Source organism: Papaver somniferum, unplaced genomic scaffold (genome assembly GCF_003573695.1).
Source record: "Papaver somniferum cultivar HN1 unplaced genomic scaffold, ASM357369v1 unplaced-scaffold_21, whole genome shotgun sequence".
NCBI classification, from domain to species: domain Eukaryota; kingdom Viridiplantae; phylum Streptophyta; class Magnoliopsida; order Ranunculales; family Papaveraceae; genus Papaver; species Papaver somniferum.
Genome location: NW_020631041.1, coordinates 10,715,556 through 10,726,994, shown reverse-complemented (window position 1 = coordinate 10,726,994; position 11,439 = coordinate 10,715,556).

Here is an 11,439-nt window from a genome sequence, read left to right as displayed (position 1 = left end):
AGCTTACATATCATAGAACAATATCACATATAAATATCCACAAAATATTTCGGTTCATTTAACGGAGACAAAGCGTGAACCGCTACCTACGCTTTTCGACAAAAATTGGTTTTTGCTTTTCAGACCTTAAATTCAGGTCAGAACTACACGAATGATGGCTCATTCGAAAGCTTACAGATCATAGAACAATATCACATATAAAAATCCACAAAATATTTCGGTTCATTTTAATGGAAACAAAGCGTGAACCGCTACCTACGCTTTTCGGCAAAAATTGGTTTTTGCTTTTCAGACCTTAAATTCAGGTCAGAACTTGACAAATGATGGCTCGTTAGAAAGCTTACAGATCATAGAACAATATCACATATAAAAATCCACAAAATATCTCGGTTCATTTTAACGGAAACAAAGCTACCTACGCTTTTCGGCAAAAATTGGTTTTTGCTTTTCAGACCTTAAATTCAGGTTAGAACTGGACGAATGATGGCTCATTAGAAAGCTTACAGATCATAGAAGAATATCACATATAAAAACCACAAAATATTTCGGTTCTTTTTAACGGAAACAAAGCGTGAACCGCTACCTACGCTTTTCGGCAAAAATTGGTTTTTGTTTTTTAGACCTTAAATTCAGGTCAGAATTGGACAACTGATGGCTCATTAGAACACTTACAGATCATAGAACAATATCACATATAAAAATCCACAAAATATTTCGGTTCATTTTAACGGAAACAAAGCGTGAACCGCTACCTACGCTTTTGGGCAAAAATTGGGTTTTTGCTTTTTAGACCTTAAATTCATGTCAGAATTGGACAAATGATGGCTCATTAGAAAGATTACAGATCATAGAACAATATCACATATAAAAATCCACAAAATATTTCAGTTCATTTTAATGGAAACAAAGCGTGAACCGCTACCTACACTTTTCGGCAAAAATTGGTCTTTGCTTTTCAGACCTTAAATTCAGGTCAGAACTTGACAAATGATGGCTCGTTAGAAAGCTTAAAGATCATAGAACAATATCACATATAAAAATCCACAAAATATCTCGGTTCATTTTAACGGAAACAAAGCTACCTACGCTTTTCGGCAAAAATTGGTTTTTGCTTTTCAGACCTTAAATTCAGGTCAGAACTGGACGAATGATGGCTCATTAGAAAGCTTACATATCATAGAACAATATCACATATAAAAATCCACAAAATATTTCGGTTCATTTAACGGAGACAAAGCGTGAACCGCTACCTACGCTTTTCGACAAAAATTGGTTTTTGCTTTTCAGACCTTAAATTCAGGTCAGAACTACACGAATGATGGCTCATTCGAAAGCTTACAGATCATAGAACAATATCACATATAAAAATCCACAAAAATTTTCGGTTCATTTTAACGGAAACAAAGCATGAACCGCTACCTACGCTTTTCGGCAAAAATTGGTTTTTGCTTTTCAGACCTTAAATTCAGGTCAGAACTGGACGAATGATGGCTCATTCGAAATCTTACAGATCATATAACAATATCACATATAAAAATCCACAAAATATTTCGGTTCATTTTAACGGAAACAAAGCGTGAACTACCTACGCTTTTCGGCAAAAATTGGTTTTTGGTTTTCGGACCTTAAATTCAGGTCATAACTGGACGAATGATGGCTCATTAGAAAGCTTACAGATCATAGAAAAATATCACATATAAAAACCACAAAATATTTCGGTTCTTTTTAACGGAAACAAAGCGTGAACCGCTACCTACGCTTTTCGGCAAAAATTGGTTTTTGCTTTTCAGACCTTAATTTCAGGTCAGAACTGGGCGAATGATGGCTTATTAGAAAGCTTACAGATCATGGAACAATATGACATATAAAAATCCACAAAATATTTCGGTTCATTTTAACGGAAATAAAGCGTGAACCGCTACCTACGCTTTTCGGAAAAAATTGGTTTTTGCTTTTCAGACCTTAAATTCAGGTCAGAACTGGACGAATGATGGCTCATTCGAAATCTTACAGATCATAGAACAATATCAGATATAAAAATCCACAAAAGATTTCGGTTCATTTTAACGGAAACAAAGCGTGAACCGCTACCTACGCTTTTCGGTAAAAATTGGGTTTTTGCTTTTTAGACCTTTAATTCAGATCAGAACTGGACAAATGATGGCTCATTAGAAAGCTTACAGATCATAGAACATTATCACATATAAAAATCCAAAAAATATTTCGGTTCATTTTAACGGAAACAAAGCGTGAACCGGTACCTACGCTTTTCGGCAAAAATTGGTTTTTGTTTTTTAGACCTTAAATTCTGGTCAGAATTGGACAACTGATGGCTCATTAGAACACTTACAGATCATAGAACAATATCACATATAAAAATCCACAAAATATTTCGGTTCATTTTAACGGAAACAAAGCGTGAACCGCTACCTACGCTTTTGGGCAAAAATTGGTTTTTACTTTTCAGACCTTAAATTCAGGTCAGAACTTGACAAATGATGGTTCATTAGAAAGCTTACATATCATAGAACAATATCACATATAAAAATCCACAAAATATTTCGGTTCATTTTAACGGAAACAAAGCGTGATTCGCTACCTACGCTTTTCGGCAAAAATTGGTTTTTACTTTTCAGACCTTAAATTCAGGTCAGAACTTGACAAATGATGGTTCATTAGAAAGCTTACATATCATAGAACAATATCACATATAAAAATCCACAAAATATTTCGGTTTATTTTAACGGAAACAAAGCGTGAACCGCTACCTACGCTTTTCGGTAAAAATTGGGTTTTTGCTTTTTAGACCTTTAATTCAGATCAGAACTGGACAAATGATGGCTCATTAGAAAGCTTACAGATCATAGAACATTATCACATATAAAAATCCAAAAAATATTTCGGTTCATTTTAACGGAAACAAAGCGTGAACCACTACCTACGCTTTTCGGCAAAAATTGGTTTTTGCTTTTCAGACCTTAAATTCAGGTCATAACTAGACGAATGATGGCTCATTAGAAAGCTTACAGATCATAGAACAATATCACATATAAAAATCCACAAAATATTTCGGTTCATTTTAAGGGAAACAAAGCGTGAACCGCTACCTACGCTTTTCGGAAAAAATTGGTTTTTACTTTTCAGACCTTAAATTCAGGTCAGAACTTGACAAATGATGGTTCATTAGAAAGCTTACATATCATAGAACAATATCACATATAAAAATCCACAAAATATTTCGGTTCATTTTAACGGAAACAAAGCGTGAACCGCTACCTACGCTTTTCGGTAAAAATTGGGTTTTTGCTTTTTAGACCTTTAATTCAGATCAGAACTGGACAAATGATGGCTCATTAGAAAGCTTACAGATCATAGAACATTATCACATATAAAAATCCAAAAAATATTTCGGTTCATTTTAACGGAAACAAAGCGTGAACCGCTACCTACGCTTTTCGGAAAAAATTGGTTTTTGCTTTTCAGACCTTATATTCAGGTCAGAACTGGACGAATGATGGTTCATTAGAGAGCTTACAGATCATAGAACAATATCACATATAAAAATCCAAAAAATATTTCGGTTCATTTTAAGGGAAACAAAGCGTGAACCGCTACCTACGCTTTTCGGAAAAAATTGGTTTTTGCTTTTCAGACCTTATATTCAGGTCAGAACTGGACAAATGATGGTTCATTAGAGAGCTTACAGATCATAGAACAATATCACATATAAAAATCCAAAAAATATTTCGGTTCATTTTAAGGGAAACAAAGCGTGAACCGCTACCTACGCTTTTCGGAAAAAATTGGTTTTTGCTTTTCAGACCTTAAATTCAGGTCAGAGATGGACGAATGATGGCTAATTAGAAAGCTTACAGATCATAGAACAATATCACATATAAAAATAGACAAAATATTTCGGTTCATTTTAACGGAAACAAAGCGTGAACCGCTACCTACGCTTTTCGGCAAAAATTGGTTTTTGCTTTTCAGACCTTAAATTTAGGTCAGAACTTGACGAATGATGGCTCATTAGAAAGCTTACAGATCATAGAACAATATCACATATAAAGATCCACAAAATATTTCGGTTCATTTTAACGGAAACAAAGCGTGAACCGCTACCTACACTTTTCGGCAAATATTGGTTTTTGCTTTTCAGACCTTAAATTCAGGTCAGATCTGGACGAATGATGTCTCATTAGAATGATTACAGATCATAGAACAATATCTCATATAAAAATCCACAAAATATTTCGGTTCATTTTAATGGAAACAAAGCGTGAACCGCTACCTACGCTTTTCGGCAAAAATTGGTTTTTGCTTTTCAGACCTTAAATTCAGGTCAGAACTTGACAAATGATGGCTCGTTAGAAAGCTTAAAGATCATAGAACAATATCACATATAAAAATCCACAAAATATCTCGGTTCATTTTAACGGAAACAAAGCTACCTACGCTTTTCGGAAAAAATTGGTTTTTGCTTTTCAGACCTTAAATTCAGGTCAGAACTGGACGAATGATGGCTCATTAGAAAGATTACATATCATAGAACAATATCACATATAAAAATCCACAAAATATCTCGGTTCATTTTAACGGAAACAAAGCTACCTACGCTTTTCGGCAAAAATTGGTTTTTGCTTTTCAGACCTTAAATTCAGGTCAGAACTGGACGAATGATGGCTCATTCGAAAGCTTACAGATCATAGAACAATATCACATATAAAAATCCACAAAAATTTTCGGTTCATTTTAACGGAAACAAAGCATGAACCGCTACCTACGCTTTTCGGCAAAAATTGGTTTTTGCTTTTCAGACCTTAAATTCAGGTCAGAACTGGACGAATGATGGCTCATTCGAAAGCTTACAGATCATAGAACAATATCACATATAAAAATCCACAAAATATTTTGGTTCATTTTAACGGAAACAAAGCGTGAACTACCTACGCTTTTCAGCAAAAATTGGTTTTTGGTTTTCAGACCTTAAATTCAGGTCATAACTGGACGAATGATGGCTCATTAGAAAGCTTACAGATCATAGAAAAATATCATATATAAAAACCACAAAATATATCGGTTCTTTTTAACGGAAACAAAGCGTGAACCGCTACCTACGCTTTTCGGCAAAAATTGGTTTTTGCTTTTCAGACCTTAAATTCAGGTCAGAACTGGGAGAATGATGGCTTATTAGAAAGCTTACAGATCATGGAACAATATCACATATAAAAATCCACAAAATATTTCGGTTCATTTTAACGGAAATAAAGCGTGAACCGCTACCTACGCTTTTCGGAAAAAATTGGTTTTTGCTTTTCAGACCTTAAATTCAGGTCAGAACTGGACGAATGATGGCTCATTCGAAATCTTACAGATCATAGAAAAATATCACATATAAAAATCCACAAAAGATTTCGGTTCATTTTAACGGAAACAAAGCGTGAACCGCTACCTACGCTTTTCGGTAAAAATTGGGTTTTTGCTTTTTAGACCTTTAATTCAGATCAGAACTGGACAAATGATGGCTCATTAGAAATCTTACAGATCATAGAACATTATCACATATAAAAATCCAAAAAATATTTCGGTTCATTTTAACGGAAACAAAGTGTTAACCGCTACCTACGCTTTTCGGCAAAAATTGGTTTTTGTTTTTTAGACCTTAAATATAGGTCAGAATTGGACAACTGATGGCTCATTAGAACACTTACAGATCATAGAACAATATCACATATAAAAATCCACAAAATTATTCCTCTTCAAGCCCACTTCTAGCCTTTTGGTCTTGTGCACAACATTCTTCGCGGCTTCCTTGTGTGATTCCTCTTGGCTTCCATCACTTTTCTGCTCTTTTCCGCTCCGCAATTCATCCAAACTTTATTTGGTACCTAAAAATGCAAAATTAATTAATAAAAATATTTATTCTTGAAAACAATGAAAATACAGAATATGGGTTAAAATGGAGAATTAGGGCACAAAAGATGAGTTAATTGCCAAGAAAAATATATATAAATATGCAATTTTTAGCACTCATCAAATACCCCCAAACCTGAATTTTACTTGTCCTCAAGTAAAACAAAACTAAGGAAATCCTACCTATACCACTGTCGCTGGTCTCTCGAATGCATTTAGCGTATGCACTAAGCCTTTTAAACCACTAAGTGTCCCTAGTGGATGAGTGAAGTCTCGTGAAGGTTTGCTTAGAACGTACCTACAAAGTTCTAGGCCAAAATATAAGCTCAGATTCCATGAAATGTGACATGTGCAAGACATTAGAAGCTCACAGCAAAATGGAGATGTCAATCTAGCTATCAAAGGCACAATCCTAGCACTGATAACAACTAAAGACACGTGATAAGAGTGTAAAGTGTATCTACACATGTTTCTAGAATGACCTGAAGTTATGACTTCTAATCACTACTCATAATAATCATGTTCTCAAAATACATACTTGATGCTCAAAATATGATTAAAAGAGTGAAAAATATAAAACAGTGGTTCTGTGACCCACAAAATACGTCCAGAAAGAAACGATACCAGTAAGCTGCAGTATAACAACGACACCCCGCTGCTGCTGTTGACGCTGCAGAAAATAAGACTGCTTTGAGCAGTCCGTTCTTCGTGTTCTTCAAGGTCCTCTAATGGCAGCAGCAGCAGTAGGTGGGAATTGTTGTTAATCCTTCTTCTTCGCTCCTCTGCGTCCCAATTCTCTCCTCAGGGTTTCCAAAAAGCTTCTATGACTTAAACCCAACTATTTATAGGCTTTGAATCACCTTGAAACTCGATCAAACCCCTTGGAAATCTCCATTATTCTTTACGGGTTGTTTGAAGAATAATCCTCTTCTTGTTGTGTTCCAGGCTGTTTTTAGCTATTCTCTTGACTCAAATATCTTCTAGGACTTGGACTCAACTGTTTTGAAGTATATTCCACGCAAGAATCTCTCCCAAATCTTTCAAACCAATTCAAAACCCTAAACAGGGATCGTGTGCACTGTCTTGACTTTGTGTGGATTTTCTGACTTATCCAGCCCAATTAGATGGGTCTAATCGCTTCTAACAGGTCCCTTATGTCTTGTAGAGTCCGTGGGTACCAAATTTTCCCAATGAATCGCCTCCTAGGTCGCTCAAATCCTTGATCCAAAACTGTTGACGCTGCTGCCTTTTTTCCCGCCAAAATCCAGTTTTGAAACTTTGAAGATGACCTCCCCCTATCCAGTTCCGGTGTCCCTTTAGCAATATTTCTGGGATGTTTTCCGCACTTTTTCGGGGTTCCTCCGGGGTACTTTCGGGGTGTCTCCAACATACTTCTGGGGCGCTTCTGGTACGTTATCTACGGAGGTCCAAATGCCACATTTTTAGCCATTTTCGCCGCAAAACCTTATTTTTCCAAAAACACCTACAAATAAATAAAATAACCAAATAAGTACAAAATCGAGCACTAACACTATATACAATTGAGATATATTAGACACATAAATGCGTCTATCAAATACCCCCAAACTTATTATTTGCTAGTCCCGACCAAATCAAAACTACAAAATAAAATCCTAACTCACTGTCGCAGGCATCGTCGATTGCATTTAGCGTATGCAATAAGCCTTTAAACCCCTAGGTGGCCCTAGTGGCCGAGTTATAGTCTCGGGAGGGATTACCAGAGATATACCCACAAAACCTGTACTCCTAATTGGTCACAAGTATCCAAAGAGCTATGAGGACATACGTATTCTCAACCTATCTCCAAGTAAGTAGAATGCCAGAGAAATTAAAGGTGTCAGCTCTAAAGCTGACTGAAGAAAAGGGGAGACACATCTGCACAACTGCTAGATAAAGAGATATCCGCTATACAGCTATTTAAACATTGTAAGATGTGTCCGCTGCTTTACAGCTGGATAAGACTAGGAGAGAGATAAAAATGAGAGGGACATCTGCTACACAACTGGACTAATTACGTGTGATGAGTTAAACCAGTGCTAGAAAGATCTTGTGCCAGATTGAAAGCGGACTAACAAAGCAACCAAATGTATCTTTCTTCGACTCTCTCATAGTGCTCAGTAGAAACAACGTCTTCTTCGGTCTTCAACTGTTGATGATAAACTATCGAACCTCATAGAACCTTGACAATTAACTCTTCTCTTCGATTTCTTGCTTGACTTATAAATTTCTTCTTCCCTATGGCCTTATTGAACAAAAAGAATGTAATGATGTTTCATTTTTTTTTGCTCATTCTTTTCTTTTCTTTTTTTTTTAAATATTTTTTTTTTTGGCTAAAATAGAAAAAATTACAAGACAAAAATTTACATGGCCATGAGAGAAGGACTTTCAAAACTTGGCTTTTCGCAACTTGTGATGTCTTGGTATCATGCATTCTAACAACTTATATCATTTGCTCTTGTAACTTCTTGTAACTAAGTCTTCAACTTTGATTTTTGAATTATTCTTTTCTATTGTTGCTTCTAAACCTTAAAACGTCTTCACTTTCTTCATAGATTTTGATGTCGCTCCGCTTGTTGATGATGATAAGTTTCTACTGAGAGAGAGTCGCAATCCAGTAATTAAGACTACATTGTGAGGTTGCTTTGTCTTTCTGGCATTTCCTGACCTACTTGCCTTTCCATCATGTATGGTTAGGTCCATCACGGTTACCCTCTAAAAGGAACAAGTTCTCTCCTGAATTTCAAGGATCTCAATGTCTTTTTCTCTAATGTCTCAATAAGTTGTTATCTCTAGCATTCCAATTTCTATCTTTTCGGTGAGAAAGAGTATGTAAACTTAGCTAACCGGATACCATGTGACGCTAGAAGTTTCAAAAATGCGACTAAAATGTTTCTCCCATACCCCCAAACTTAAATCTAACATTGTCCTCAATGTTCTAAAGATAAAATTAAAAGCATGAACAAGGAGAAACTGTTACCACTTGAAGCAAAAGAGATAAGGAAAAATATTACCGTGTCGCAAGAATATTGGGTTACCTCCCAAGAAGTGCTAAGTTTAAAGTCTTCAGCCAGACGTATGAAAGGTATTAGTCACCACGTAGAATCATATAGTAGTAGCCGGAATAACTGTGGGTCATCTGGATCAAAAAGTGTTACCCACAAGAAAAGGAAACTGCAACAGACCAAGAAGATACCGAACATACCCTTGCTTAAGACAACTACATATAGTTGTGGTTCAGGTTCAGGCTCTATTAAAGGGTCTAAATAAAAGGTTTTCATCGGTTGGATTTCCTCAAAGCTAAGATCCGGTTCAGGTATTAGAGTCTGGAAAAACTCAACTAAGAACTTATAAGCACGAAGTAATAAACTAAATAATTGCGGATCCTCTAAGTCAATCAGATTTGACTTACATAATTGACCACAGTGAGAGTAGTGGTCATTCTTAAGCAAATGTGTCGATTCTAATTTCCTAAAGCAATTAGGTCTAGTCTCACAACTTAATATTCGACACATTTGGAATATAAACGTTCCCACAGTTGGAAGAAAACTATTTGGTGGGAAAACAAAGTCAATCTGGGGATCATAGCCTGGGCAAACCACATCAACCAGAGGATGGGTTTCTAACGACTGAACTTCTTCCTGGACATCATTAGGTTCGGGAAAACGAGTATGAAGGTAATCTTGCAAAATGGTCGAGGCAGAGATATCAAGTCCTAAGTGTGGGGACTTTCTGAGAGTTAAAGGTAAGGCACTAGGGAAGTGATAATCACCCCCAAACTTAGAGTTTTCAGTGTCTCTAGATAAACCTCTAATTATTTCTTGAATTTCCGTATCTTCAGAGTCCTTAAAATATTCAAGAGATTCTTCTAAGTTATTATCAGGTAGTGCATCTTTACTCATCTCTACAGGTCTATCTTCTTCTTCCAAGACTATTGTTTCTAAGTCGCTAGACTCTAAAACAACATTTTCAGAATAAACTCGTTCCTCTAAACCACTATCGGCTTCGTAATCAAAAGGAAATACTACATCGTCTAAAACGGTGGTATTCCTAATCAAATCCTCGTCCTCTTGAATAGGTGAATAATCATAAAAATTATTTGGATTTGAAGTAGAAGTAATATAATCACTATAAAGCTCAATTAGATTACTAGATTCCTGATCACTATGCCTACATATTTCAGATTCTTCATCACTACTATCCTCATCATCATAATAGTACGAAGATGATTGAACCTTATCTAAATAAGTAGTTTTACCAATTATAACCTCGTCATCTTGATTATGTGAAAAAGTATCTTCATTCTCAAGGGTATTATTGGATACACTATATTGGCAATTCAAGTTATTTCGAGCAATACTTTCGTTCGTCTCTAACTCAAGTCTACGTGTCGACTCAGCTATCCTCTCAAGGGTCTCTTCCAAAGAAAGTTCCCTTAGTGTAGGATCTAAGTTTTGAGTTAATCTATTGAGGATATCTTCAACAGATTCAGTTATTGTTGCAGTTCTTTCGTCCATAACTACATTATTCACCTCATCTAATTTATACGTCGATTCAGCTAACTGACGTGATGACTCAGCTAAATTCCTGAGAGTCTCTTCTAGAGAAGGAATAAGAACTGAACGATCATAATAAGGACTACTTTTTAATAGTTTGATTGTATCCTCTAAAGACGAAGAACTAGTATTATAATCTTCTTGCTCGTATGACTGATGCGCGTGCGGATAGTAATTGGGCTCACCATGGTATGAACCATAACCTTGAAAAGGTTGGCGTCCCCAGTCACTATTCTCACTATGGTCATAATACTGATGATGTCCATATTCAAATTCAGGACGATATTCATTGTATTGGCTTCTATCATACCAGTTCGACATTCTTAATTGCAAGGGAATTCTACACAATCACATACAAGGCTGACTCGACCAAATCAAACCTATAGAATCTAGCAAACAAAAAGCATGATGGCTCCACTTAGATTGTTTCTAGACTAGCTTCTATCTCTCGAAGGGGAATTCGTTACAGTTTAAGCAAACCCTTCTGGAATCAATCCGAATCAAGGTAAGTTGAATTGAGGCGAGGGAAGCTCAGTGGAGCTTTGATACCCAAGGCCTCACCGCTATCACAAGGCGGCGCAGTCATGCATTCAACTCACAGAAACCATTATGAACTTAGAGATTGCTTAAAAGGTAACCAATATCCTTCGAAATTTTTTCCTAACAAGCTCGATACCCTATAGGTCTCTTTCTAATCAGATTTTAAAGCTTGGGTTCGCGTTAAGTTTCGTTTTCCTAAGGCGGGCAAGAAGGGAGCGGTGATGAAATCCGAACCCTTATCTTGTATTGGCCAGGCCTTGCCCTTTACTAGGAATTTAAAAACAGTCTGGTTCGTCCTCAAACAATTATCACCTTAAGGAATACAGTAACTCGCTTACAGGAGATTCGCGAGTGTTTCGATTGGACTTACCTCCCGTACCAGACGGGGGATGAACCGCTGTAGTCGACTCGG